This window comes from Engystomops pustulosus, chromosome 3 (genome assembly GCF_040894005.1).
Source record: "Engystomops pustulosus chromosome 3, aEngPut4.maternal, whole genome shotgun sequence".
Classification (NCBI taxonomy): Eukaryota; Metazoa; Chordata; class Amphibia; order Anura; family Leptodactylidae; genus Engystomops; species Engystomops pustulosus.
Genome location: NC_092413.1, coordinates 39,275,604 through 39,289,942, shown reverse-complemented (window position 1 = coordinate 39,289,942; position 14,339 = coordinate 39,275,604). Strand labels below are relative to the sequence as shown.

The following is a 14,339-nucleotide window of genomic DNA, read 5'->3' as shown; positions in this document are numbered from 1 at the left end:
GGCTGGCCTACGGGGTCCAAGATGCTAAGTTTAACCAAAATGGCGTCATTAAATCTGTGAAGCATGTAGACCATTCATTACCAACTGCACCTCACATGTACATATACATGACTTTATGTACAGCATATCTATGTTATCTATGTTATCAGTACTCATCCATGTACTTGGGAGTAATTATAGCTCAAGTATATATTTTTCTATTGTACTGAAATGGAGGCTAAATACTATATGCAATGTTGTGCATATGTTTCAGTGCAATAATTGATCAAAAATGTCAAAGTTACATGGACTCTCTCACCCTCCATAACTTGCTTTTATTGCAAAACAATTTAACAATTTGACTTTAGAGTCTTGTGTTTTAGCTTTTCATTGGTGTGACCAATATGTATTAAAAACAAAAAATTGAAACAGCAGGTCAGATGCAGATCCAAAGGGAATTTAACTCAATGGTCACCAATGGTCTGAATGTTTGTCCAGAACTTTGGCTTTGGCACAGTATATTGCAAATTGTCTTTCCCTGGCTTCTATGTTACATTCATTCTATGTCATGGTTGCATTGATTTAGCTTTATCGAAAGCTGGTCAGAAAATAATCAATCAGCATACATCTATTAATACATTTTTTTAGCTCTACATGAAAAGAAAAGACTTATTTTAACTATAATATATCTATGTCCCGCTTCATATGTCAGAATTCTTGACCCTACAGTCATTAGGAATTTAATGGATATGGTGGACCCAAGCCAGGATACATTACAGGAATAGGAATTCCAACTGGGAGAGGGACAATTTCTACTTAACTTACTAAAAATAGACAGGGCACGAGGAGATGAGAGAACATAGAATGATAGATGATCATAGAGATGATAAAACCTTCAATAGCCAGTGACAGGAGGAACTTGGAATATAAAGGAGAAAATGTTTTTAAAGGGAACCTGTCACCACATTTGCACATATACAGCCAGTGACAGGTTCCTATAGAGCCCTAGTAACTGACTGACACCCTTCTTTTAGCTAAAAATAGTTTTCCTTACATCCCCATAAATCACCTTTTATCTTATATTCCTTGGCATCACAGGAGGTGTGTTCTGCTTGGCTGGCCCCTCCCATCTACTCCTCACCATGCCTTATGTCTCCTTACTATTCAGCAGTTCATGTCGTGTGACCAGGGTGACATCTTCTCAGGTCCTTTAGCCTCTTAACAATAGCAAACTGTACCCCATGCATGTATCTGCCACATGAAATCACAGAAGCCTCTATAGACTTCTACTTCTCTCCTTCCTCCGTGGAGGCTGCTGTAATTTCATGTGATCACATACATGGTGTACATTTTGCTATTGTTACAAGGCTAAAGAATGGTGTCACTCTGGCCGCATGACATGAATGTAACACAAGGCACCATGTTAAAAAATTGACACAATATTTCCCCTCTGTACATAGAGCTTTAAATGTTTGTAGTAGAATATTAGCAGACGGTCGCTAAGTACAAGGAAGCAGGGAAGTGAATTGAAGAGACACAGAGCTGTCAGTCACAGTAATGGGGCGGGGTTCACTTCCAGCCTGAGAGAGGAGAAGAGTCAAAGCCAGCAGAGTCAGAAAAGCTAATTTTTTTTTTTTTAAAGATTTTTTATTTTTTTTAAAGTGTTTATTTTTGGAATTTTTTAGAACATTTGTAGGAACAACAATAATTCAACTTAGTACAGAAATACATTGTCATACATACATTGCGGCAACAATATTTTGACAGTAACGATGCGCCTTGACCTTATAAGACATAATTAGACACAATATTGTTGTTAGGTATAGTATAATGTAAATGAAACGTTACCGCAGCCCAAGCTACCAGCCCACTCGTACATCACACATACATCAACAACAACTACATTCATACACTTCCTCCCCCTCCCCCCTTGACACACCAGGTGGGATTGAGGATGCTAGAAACAAGAGTCCGTACCCTTACGCAGCAGTGCGCGGGGTGTTACACCACCTTCCCCAGACCAGGTCAAATTTTTGTGGACAACCTCTGTGTTGATAGACCGTACAGAAAAGCTAATTTACATATCAGTAAAGATATGTCAATAAGGTTCAGTGCCCCACTAATTTTAGGTACATGGGGAGGACTTGTAACCCTTTATCAGAAGGCATTGTTAGTCGGTGGTAAAATTCTGGTGACAGGTCTTTTTTAAGGGTAAGATAACAAGTGGTTTAGGCATTTGGGTAGCTGGTTGTCAAAGGATGAGGAAATTGACAAATCATAGGAGACTTACACTTTCTGGTCTGTAGAGATCATTTCTCAAAATGCATCTCTACATACTGTTGTAGATAACACAGGATCACACCTATGACAATAGGTTCAAATCTCTAGTATTCAGCTTTACACAGGAATTTGGACTTTGTTGCAAAGAATGTAGCTAGTGCAGGATTATAGCAGACTTACTACAAAAATATGACATACATGGATTACAATGTTCAAAAAAGCAGATCTAAGGGAATGGGCAGAAGAAGAGTCAAAAACAAGCCAAGGCGAGGAACCACTTCTGAATCACCGACTAAAGCAAGTAGTAAGACAAGTGCAGTAGGGCGGATTTATCATTAGACAGGCTTCTTGTGCCAGTTTTTTATATTGGCGCTTATTTACTAAGGGTCGCGCTGCTCACTTTTGTCGGACTTTGCACCTTTTTTGGGGATTGCACGGCTTGGACAGGTATTTAACAGGTGTCTGCGCTGGGATTGTGTCACACGCGATTGTTTTCTCAGCTGCACTGGCTTCCACGCGACACAAATCGGGGGGCGTGCTATCAGACGAACCGACTGATTCGGACTGAGCGCGGGATTTAACTTTCAAGCTGTGTTGCAAGACAATGCACTTACATGCACCAGGAAGAAGATGGTGAACTCCGGCGGACCTGAGCGGGGAAGCGACACATTCAGGATATCGGGAGCACGATCTTAGTGAATCACGGCAGAGTGAATTATCGTCGGACAATGCACTTTCGGTGAAATCCGTCAGACAGATAGTAAATGTGATCCCATTGTCTTTGTATGTCAGATTTAACACAGTTGCTCGATAGCTTGATAACTGTGGTATATGAAAAAAGTTTTAAAATCTCTACTCAAATAATTCATAAGTATTTCCTATGCCAGGAGGTGACTGGAGTGAATTTTAGCCTAAATTTGCACATTTTTGAAAAGACCCACTTCATAAATCCATATACACATCTGGATTCACTTGAAAAATTTGGCATAAGTATGCTAAAGTGAAATACATCTGCAAATGTTGCAAAAATGTCACAACATTGGGGCTCATTTACTTACCCGGTCCATTTGCAATCCTGCGGCGTGTTGTCCGACGTTGATTCAGAGCTTGCCGTGATTCACTGCGCCCGATATCCACTAGATGCTGGTGTATGTGAGTGCTATTCTTGCGACACAATTTTTTTTTTCTAATTCTGCGTTTTTTCCGAATCCGTCGGGTTTTCCGACGGCCACGTCCCCCGTTTTCTGTCGCCAATGCACCACAATCCGATCGCATGCGTCAAAATCCCGGGGCAATTCGTCGCAAATCGGAAATATTTGCGAAACCCAACGAAAATGCGTGATTCGGACCCTTAGTAAATGAGCCCCAATGTTGTGAAAATTGTCAGTCGAGACATTTGTATTCCAGAAAACCGATGTAACTACAATAATACATTCTCTTTAAGGTGTTAAATTTTGGTTATCAAATGCTTCTACAATTTCCTAAGCTACTTTACTAAAATTAGAGAAATGGCCAATAACCAAATTTACAATTTATTGTTTTGTGGTGATGAGCAGACATGTTAAAATTAGATTTTGATTTTGCCCGGGTCCGGGCACTGTTTCACTGTTTAAATGCCGTTGGCAAGGTCATCAGCAGAATTTAATCTGCTGCAGCACTAACATGCAGGTAGCAGCTATTTTGGGGGGTTGATACTTGCAGTGACATCATTTAAATGCCACTGGTGACTTTGCGAGCAGCATTTAAAGAAATAACACCCATGATCAGTGCTCATGATGTTGCCATTTAAATGCCTGCCGGCGCCTGTGCCACTGGCATTTAGACAGTTAGTAATGGCATTGTTGCCAGCACCAATCAAGGTTGTTAACTGTGGGGGAATTGAGCTGTACCCGGGCCCCAAATTTCGAATGAAGTTTGGGGTCAGTTTTGGGGACCCGAACCTGCAAAGTTTGATAAGAACCCGAACTCTGCGGCTCTGGTCCGCTCACCACTAGTTAAAGAGGACCTTTCACCACCCTAGACTTCCCAAAATGAACATACCATAAAGCAGTCCCTAGCATCCTGATTATGGGGCACTTGGAATTTTCTTTCTAGCCCCCTCCGTTCCAGAGATATGACCCCCGGGATCTGACAATTCCGAGGTCTGTATGGTCAGAAAGGAGGAGCTGCAGAAATGGTCAGAAAGGAGGAGGCTGCGCGCCCCCGGCATCATGTGTTTGTAGTGCCGGGTGCACTTTAGATTGGAACACAGCGTGATCTTGCTGTGTTCCGTGTGCTGCCAGGGACAAGCAGCTGCGCGCACTCGGCACTGTAGACACATGATGCCAGGATCGCGCAGCCGCTGCTCGGCGCACGCTCACTCCAATACAAAGGAGTCTCTTATCAATCAGCGTCGGATGGTGTCAGAAGATTTTAGCATATTCATGCCCCGCCACCGGTGCTGCAGCTCCTCCTTTCTGACCATGCAGACCTCGGAATCGTCAGATCCCGGGGGTCATATCTCTGGAACGGAGGGGGCTAGAAAGAAAATTCCAAGTGCCCCAGAATCAGGATGCTAGAGTCTGCTTTATGGTACGTTCATTTTGGGAAGTCTAGGGTGTTGAAAGGTCCTCTTTAAAAGCCTTCAATAAGAAAACATTGTAACATCCCTTGCTTCTGTGACTTTCTGTGACTATACCTTTAATTTTTATATTATCAGAAACTGTTTTTGGAAAGTTAATAAAGAAAACATCGGAAAATCAAAAATGACATTTCTGATAAACAAGAAGGGCAACAGATGTCAGGGTTCATATAAGTGATAGAGGAAAGTGAGGGGGCAGAAGAAGAGCCGCCTCTTATATGATCCATTTTGGAAGGACTATACATAACAGAAAAGCCGAGGTCATGCACTTTCCCTTGTCTGAAGCGCTGAAGCCGGAATCTGAAGTTTCTTTCTGTGACATGAAATAAAAGCAAACCTGCATTGCCGTGATCTATGTGTCATACAAGCAAGCAAAACAAATTACTGCCCACAAGATGCTTAAAAGAACTGACCTTCATTCTCTATAACCTTTGTATAGAATACGGAGTGAGACTACAGATGAGGACTCGGAAGCTGCACTCATAAAAGCAGCGGAATACAGCAATTTATTATTCTTAGCTCCTAACTATAAGGAATACTGAATAAAGGGAATCTGTTATTATCACGTTTAGTCATGTATAGTTACAGGGTATTCAGACTTATCTATTATTGAATTATCCTTCAATGTATTCATTTTTGCTCTTTTCTCTGTAGTTTTCTATAGTCGTTATTTCGGTGATCTTTGTTATGGCTTATGAGTGGGTTCTCTCCTATCCTTGCCTTTATGTCTAACCCTCCTCTACAATGGTTTTATTAAGGTCTCATTTCCATTATTTATAGGATGAGTCAAAAGTCCCAGGACAGCTGTTTATTTCAGATACGAAAGGGAAAATTACATATGTGAAAATTCCAGCAAGTGATGGGCAAGAGGGACAATCCTTTGGATGAGCCCCAAACCCTTGATGACACCAGTTAGCGGAAACATATCAGGTGGGTCTATCGGAATAGCAATTTTATTTTGAATAGCAAATTGTGTAGTCATTAGCCAATATTAATACTAATCCTCACAAAGGTAGACAGATATCTGAGGGCAGCAATAGTGCGGTCATGTTGACGGAGACAAGAAGCTGTGATAACACCCACTTGAATAGTGACATTACATAGAGTCCTATAAGAGACACCTGAATAGTAACAGCATATGGAGTCCTATAAAAGACACCTGAATAGTGACAGTATATGGAGTCCTATAAAAGACACCTGAATAGGGACAGTATATGGAGTCCTATAAGAGACACCCGAATGGTGACAGTATATGGAGTCCTATAAGAGACACCTGAATAGTGACAGTATATGGAGGCCTATAAGAGACACCTGAATAGTGACAGTATATGGAGGCCTATAAGAGACACCTGAATAGTGACAGTATATGGAGGCCTATAAGAGACACCTGAATAGTGACAGTATATGGAGGCCTATAAGAGACACCTGAATAGTGACAGTATATGGAGTCCTATAAGAGACACCTGAATAGTGACAGTATATGGAGTCCTATAGGAAACACCCGAATGGTGACATTATATGGAGGCCTATAAGAGACACCCGAATGGTGACATTATATGGAGGCCTATAAGAGACACCCGAACAGTGACAGTATATGGAGTCCTATAAGAGACATCTAAATAGTGACAGTATATGGAGTCCTATAAGAGACACCTGAATAGTGACAGTATATGGAGTTCTACAAGAGACACCTGAATAGTGACAGTATAGATAGTAAGAACACCTAACTTACAGACGACCCCTAGTTACAAATGGACCTCTGGATGTTGGTAATTTACTGTACTTTAGCTCTAGGCTACAATAAACAGCTATAACAGTTATCACTGGTGTCTGTAATGAAGCTTTATTGTTAATCCTGGTTCTTATGACAATCCAACATTTTTAGAATCCAATTGTCACAGAGACCATAAATTTGGCTGAGGTTACAGTATAAAATATACAGTTCTGACTTGCATACAAATTCAACTTAAGAACAAACCTACAGAATCTCGTACGTAACCCGGGGACTGCCTGTATATGGATTCTTATAAGCGACATTTGAATAGTGACAGTATATGGAGATTTATAAACACTACTGACCTTGATGAAGAATATTAAGACACGTGTCTTACTTTCTCCTGTGTGGTCTACAAGGGAGGAAATTAAAAGAGTATTCTCATCTGTTCATTGACATTTCATTTGATGCACCTCCCATATACATATATTTCTTCCATTGCATGTTATTAAAAAAAATTACCTGTATGAAGATAATTTCCTATAAATATAGAAATGTGCTCACTCAGAAACAAAATTGTTGTTCTTGGAAACAACCACAGTTGCTGGAGTGATCGCACAAAGAAAGAAATTGTATTTTTATATGAAATGTCTGGGAGTTACTGCATGTCCCACAGCCGTCCTGTGGTTATGAATGCTGAATACAGGTGGTCGGGCTCCTCAATAGAGCATGTCTGGCCACCGCTGTCAGGGAGTGGGGGTGGTTGTATCCAAGGACAACTAACTAGTTTCTAAAAATTTTTACATAACACCCAGTTGAAAAAATGTATATGTATGGAAGATGAATGATATTAAACGTGAATGTCCAAATGGGAATATCCTCTCCACTGAATGATGGAAAATAACCAGTTAAATAACCCCATAGAGTTCAAAGAGAATGTTCTTGCTTTTCACATGACTCCAGCAGAATTGTATTAGTGCTTTCAATACTGAAATGAGTTGAGTGAAAAGACATCTATCTGTAGTAAAGCTCATCAATTGCCTCAACTCACATCGTAGTCATGTTAACTATCATTCAGTATGGGGCTCGCTGCCCTTTGTGCAGTAGTAGTGTGTAGTTGTAGTGAACACTTTATTACAGTCATTTCAGTGCTATATGTTCTCTCCTTAATGCACCTCAAATTGAAGGTGAAGGACCAGTTCACATCTTAGATATTTCAACAGATTTTTCTGTATATTTTATTTAGAGCTCTTTCACATTGGCATTGTTTTTCACGTCCGAGGTTCAGTCATTTTTACCGATGCCTCACTGAGCCATTGATTTCGAAGGGTGGTTCCACGTTGACTAATCCATGGAAAAAAAATTAAAACCTTTCTTATTTTTTCACAGATGTGGATCATGGAAGGATCATGGAAGATCAATAGAAGTCTCTGGGGCTCATTTACTAAGGGTCCGCAGAGCACATTTTCGTCGGGTTTCCCGTTTTGCACCGAATTGCCCCGGGATTGTGTCGCGATTGGATTTTGGCGCATCGGCGTTGGCTTTCACGGGACAGAAATTGGGGGGCGTGGCCGTCGGACAACCCAACGGATTCGGACTGAGCGCGGGATTTAACATTTAGAATTGTGTCGCACCGGGAAGAAGCAGGTGAACTCCGGCAGACCTCGACGCGGAAGCGACGGATGCAGGAACTTTGGCGCACGATCTTAGTGCATTGCAGCAGACCCGAATTCAAATCGGACAATGCACCGGGGATCGCGACAGGACCGGGTAAGTAAATCTGCCCCTCTGGGTCTGCAAAAAAACCCGATGACAAGTGCTCTTTTTTTACTGATAAGGCTGGAGAACCAGCTTTTGTGTTTTCTAAGCAATATTTAGATTTTTATTGCAGATGTGAGGACAAAACAGAAGCAAAAGGGAAACAAAATGGAGAGAACACGCAGCGGACACGTTCACAGATTAGTGAGCAGATTATCTCCGCATTGCTTACCAGTTTGTATACACAAAGTTATATTTCTGTTCCCATTAAAGGGATAATTTTATAATTTTAATAATTTTGTTTCTTCCCTTCTTGCTGAAATTGAGAATTAACATGGAGAAGAGCTGTCTCGCTTCATATTATTTATAGACACAGAGAACAATCATGTCCGCTATCAGCCAAGACTTAGGAGAGCAGATTACTTGTTTCATACACAAAGAAATGGCTATAGAGAATACAATGGAATAGTATAACATCAGAGATCATAGCGGAATGTGAGGCTGCAGCCCATCATTGAGCTCTAAATAACAGCTACGACTGTAATTCCTCTATAACTATACTCATTTAGTATTATTATCTGCCGCATTCAGTATCGATCTTCATCGCTTGGCTTCCATAGATTGAAATGAATACCAAAATTATACATAAAATGACCCATAATGGCTTAGAGACATGTGCTGATCTCGTCTCGAATACGACTCAGACCATGGCTTATTCTCATTACATTGCATTTTAATAGTAGAGAGGAGCAAAATAAAAGCAATGTAAACTCTTAGCATTGTGTATGATAATAGCAATACCAGCCTATGATTACTAGAATATGGAGCAGATCAGGACTCTATAAACACTACGGATCTATAAAAAGAAACACAATTTAAGAATGTAAATTTCTTTTTATTTTAGTCATCTTTTTCTATTCTTCCTATATTCCAGCATTTTGATTTTTGCCTTGTCGTATCATACCCTTTAAAAATGTTCAGAAGATTTGACCATACAAAGCTACACACAGTGTTAGGTATTGGCGCTGGAGATCTGTGTAACTGTACCTTTTAGGCTACATTCACATGAACATATGGGAGACGTATGGAAGACGTATATGGCCAATGTACATCGCAATGGTTGCACCAACCCCAACCAGCGTCATATATTCCTATGGAGAGGGGTGGGGGTGAGCAGCGCTCTCCCCCGGCACTGCCGTGTGCTTGTGTGCTATGGTAAGGCGGTAAACGGCAGTTTGAATGTAGCCTTAGTGTGTTGTGAACAATAGCCCATATTTATCAAAACTAGTGCAGTCTGTCTGTGGAGTGTGTAAGATTCATCAAAACTAGCGCAAGGACTTCATGAATCTGGAGCCCCCTGCACTGCTCTGGATGTGTGCACCATTTTTTCTTTGGTGCACTGTGTTCATAAAGCAGGATATGGCACACAAAACTGGCGCTGACGCTTCATAACACACGGGTACGGAAACATAAGTAATAATCATCTACCGTCAGGTTATCTGATTGTAGATGTCCTTTAAAGAGGACCCGTCAACCTAAATTATGCCCCCATTCAAACATAGACACCTAATCCACTCCCCAGGCCCTTTCTATTGATGTTAAATTTATCCTCCCGTCATCAGGAAAAGATTAGGAAAATGTGCCTTATTACCAAATAAGAGGTCAGATTCACGGACCTGTGTGCCTGCGGTCAGGTATATTTATAAAAGGCCGTGCCGGCACTCCTCTATGTATTGCAGCCACCACCTCACGGGTTCCAGTTCTCGCGCTTTTGTACTAGATGCCAAGATACTAGGCGCCATCCAGTGCGCAAAGCGCTATGACCTGATGTGTCAGTCACTCAGGCCGGCAGCATTGCTTGTATTGTGCAAGCACAGTTGGCTCTGTGATGCGGCCTGCGCACTCCCTCATCTGCCTGGCCCGGCTTGTAGGGGAACTACTGCACACGCGTCCCCCAGAAGAAACCAGAGACGTCGGCATCCATTGCGCAAGCGTGAGAACTGGAACCCGGGGGGTGGTGGCTGCAGTTCATAGAGGAGTGCCGGCATGCCCCCTTATGAATATAAATACTTCATTAATAAATAAATACTTCATTAAAAACTATGATTAAAAAGTATTGCCCTTCTCCATTGGCAGCATATTGCTGATGTGAAAGAATAACTATCATTTTGGTCAAAATTGATTAAAGGAAATCAACCATTTGAAAAAACAAAAAACCTAGAAAAACTTACCTCCGCTCCTCTTGATTTTGACACGTTGGGATCAACTAGAAAGGAAACTTATACCGACCTCATTTGGTAAGAGGTCAGAAAATCAAGGTACAGTTTCCTAATCTTTTCCTGAAGACAGGAGGATAAATTTAACATAAATATAAAGGGACTTGGGAGTGGATTAGGTGACTATGTTTGAACGGGGGCATAATTTAGGTGACAGGTCATCCTTAAAGGGAACCTGCCATTGAAATTAACTTATAAATACTTATCAACAAAATAAATACTTCATTAAAAACTATGATTAAAAAGTATTGCCCTTCTCCATTGGCAGCATATTGCTGATGTGAAAGAATAACTATCATTTTGGTCAAAATTGATTAAAGGAAATCAACCATTTGAAAAAACAAAAAACCTAGAAAAACTTACCTCCGCTCCTCTTGATTTTGACACGTTGGGATCAACTAGAAAGGAAACTTATAATTATAGCATGGAGCGCGGGGACGAGATGTCTGAGAGAGGGAAGTGGCGTCACGCAAGAGGCATGTATTCACACTCCTTGTGTGAAGTCACCTCTCTCTTCCAGCATGGGAGAGGGAGGTGTGGGGGCGTGCATACTTAGCAGCCCAGAGCGCCGGACATCTAATCCCCACGCTCCAGGCTACTAATTATAATTTTCTTTTCTAGTTGATCGTAGCATGTCAAACTAGCAGAGGACAGCATGGGGATCAACATCAAGAGGAGTGGAGGTGAGTATTTGTAGGTTTTTTGTTTTTTCAAATGGTTAATATCCTTTAATAGAATAGAAATCCATCATGATAAATCAGGGACATTTATTCGTCGATCCAGGCAATCTTCTGGTAATCTTCTTGTATTTGTTATCCATGGCCTCCTTCTTTCTATAATCAACTTTTACATTTATGCTAATGAACCAAAAGGACTCAGGGGCATTGCCAGAGCTCCACTGGTTGCTATACAGAGCGGGAGAGACTCTGTAACAGCCTGTGAAGCTGAAAAGGGGGTCTGATAACCCCACTAAGAGCCTTTGTATCTCATAAGCATAACTTTAACCCCTTAACACCGAAGCCACTTTTCACCTGTGTGTCACTATAAATGGTTATAACTTTGAAACGCTTCAACATATCCAAGTGATTTTAAAAATTATTTTCTCGTGACACATTGTACTTCATGTTAGTTGAAAAATTTTGGTGGTATGTTTTGCATTTATTTATGAGAAAATCAGATATTTGGTGAAAATTTGGAAAAATTCTCGAATTTCTCGATTTTCCCGGCACCAGGAAGCAGATCGCGCAGCCCCGGGCACTGGCAGTCCCGGGGCTGCGATCGGAGCAACGGACCCCCCTGGTAAGCTCCGCGAGGGGAACCGATTCCCCCGCAACCGCGGCGTGTTAGGGGTTAACACCCGTGATCGGAGAAATTTCCGATCGCGGGTGTAAAAGGCAGGTGTCGGCTATAACACGACAGAAGTTTGACGTAATAGTACTGCATTTTGCGGGAACGCACCTATTACTATTAGTACTATTACGTCAAATGTCGGGAAGGGGTTAAAAGTTCATTTTAGAAGGAAGGAGGACATGGATAACAAATATAAGAAGATTACCACAGTCACGGTGCCTGGATCTATGAGTAAGTGTCCCTGGTTTGTCCACGGATGCTTAATATTTATGGTAGATTTCCTATACAATACTGAGTTACAAAAGTAATATAGCTGTGTGCTTCTTACCATGATACAATTAAATGTGTTCATCCATATCAGGAGTATATAATACTTTTAAAACCAGGCCTTGGACCTTTGGTCGGGTCAGAACTTTTGGTGTTACACTAGGGCAGTACTGTTCTTGTACTCTATTTGTCTGACAACTCTTCAAATACATTCTCTGATTGAATCGTATTACTGATTATGATGAATTATTTCTGATTAATTAGTTCAGAGACTTCTCCCTTGTGTTTCATTGTGATAATACCGGAAAAAAGTGTTTCCCAATTTGTTGCATGTAACTTCCATTGTCAGAGGTAATTTCCTCATTAATATTGGCTGCTTATAATCAGCTCTAGTTCTAATGAACACATTCGGAGGCAATAAAAATAAATCAAATTGAAGAAATGTTCTTTTCATTAGTCCATAATGAATTCAGGATAGTAATAATCACACCGGTATGCTGAGATTAATATCATGACTATTAATAAAGTTTCTACTATTATTGCCCCCAGTGGGATTTTCTATCAACATACCCATATGAGTACAGCACTTACAGGAGTTAAAGGGGATATCTTGGATCAGGCCATTAAAGAGAGCACATTTCCCAGATAAGCATGGTAGATGAATCAGTCAGCTGCAGGGGGTGGTGTCCATTACTCCCTTTATATTTTGCCCAGTTCTATCAGAGTGTGCTGCTTATTTCACAGTTTTCTGATACTTGTGTGTTTGCTACTGCCACCTGCTTTTCTGTGTACCTGATCTCTGCTTGTTCACTTGAATATTCTCTTGCCTCGCGTTTCTGTGCTGGCATCTTGGTTTTGACCTGTTTTTTTCCTGACAGTAAATTGCCAACATCCAGAGGTCCGTTTATAACTAGAGGTCATATGTAAGTCAGGTGTTCTTAAGTAGGGGACCGCCTGTATATACACATGTGGATTCTCTTTATTTTTTCTGTCTCTATTCTATAAACTACATCCATTGGTATTGGGAGTCCATAACACCATAGATATCTGTACATGTGTTAGATTTACCAAAATACATAGAAAGACGTATGTGGAAAACCATATATAAAAATGTACTTTTGGTTTACAAAGAGTGTATGTTTCTTATTATCAAAAAAAACATGATTTTGCAAAAAAAAACATGAGTTTTTGTGTTGTTTTTTGTTTCTCCTTTGCATAAGCAGAACTAAAGAGAAGCACAGAGTTGCCTTATAATATGAGGATTATAATTACTCTGATCCTGATTATACGTCTAATATACTTTGAAGGTTTGACAGTAAAACTTCTCTTAAGATATATATTATACATACAAGGCTGTACAACACAAAGGTCCATCAAGTTCAACCTGGTGTTACTTAATAATTAGGAATAACATAGACATATACAATACAGCCAATATAGCCTCAAGTCATTTCCAAATCTGAGAAATAGTAGCTCCCTGGATCAGTCTCTCCTTTGTAACCTGAGTGTTGTAGCTCCTGAGACTATTCCTTATAAGGACAGGATCTAAACTGTTTGACATTTTCCCAGGGACTGAGCCACAACTCCCTGCAGCGGATTCCCCAAACTGAAAAATACTCCTTTCCTGTGCTACCTTCATTGCACATAATGGTCAAAAATAATACATTAATGAGATAAAGCTGGTCACTAAGGGTTATGTGTAAGGCTAGGAGTACATGGCATATTTGGCGGCAACATCTATTAAATGGGAAAAAAAATCACAGTGTAAGGCCCCTTTGACACTGCTTTTGTAGGGACGTACATCTGGCTGGATATAGATCCCCATAGAAGGTTATGGTGCCCGATGGTGGTACAGTGACCACACACGTGTGCCACGATACTGTACCCTGCACAGGAAAAAGATAAAGCATGCTTACCCTGTTTAAGGCCGGGCACCATGCCACCCTAAAGGGAGGGGAGGGGTGAGCAGCACTCACCCCTCCTCCTCTCCATCACGCAGCTGTATGCTCACTCAGCTGGGCGAGCATACAGCTTTTTTCACATGGCAGGTCCCTGTAGGATCCACCTCTGGTTTTGGCTTAAAAATACTGATGCT

General features: G+C 40.9%; 1 long non-coding RNA gene across 1 annotated transcript in view; it reads left to right on the top strand.

Annotated features, from left to right (window-relative positions):
• The window catches only part of LOC140120454 (uncharacterized), a 43,946-nt gene that overhangs the window by 23,705 nt on the left and 5,902 nt on the right, over nucleotides 1–14,339 (top strand). The window contains exon 2 of the long non-coding RNA XR_011853799.1: nucleotides 5,660–5,809. This is a non-coding gene — a long non-coding RNA (uncharacterized lncRNA). The remainder of the gene's footprint in view (nucleotides 1–5,659; nucleotides 5,810–14,339) is intronic.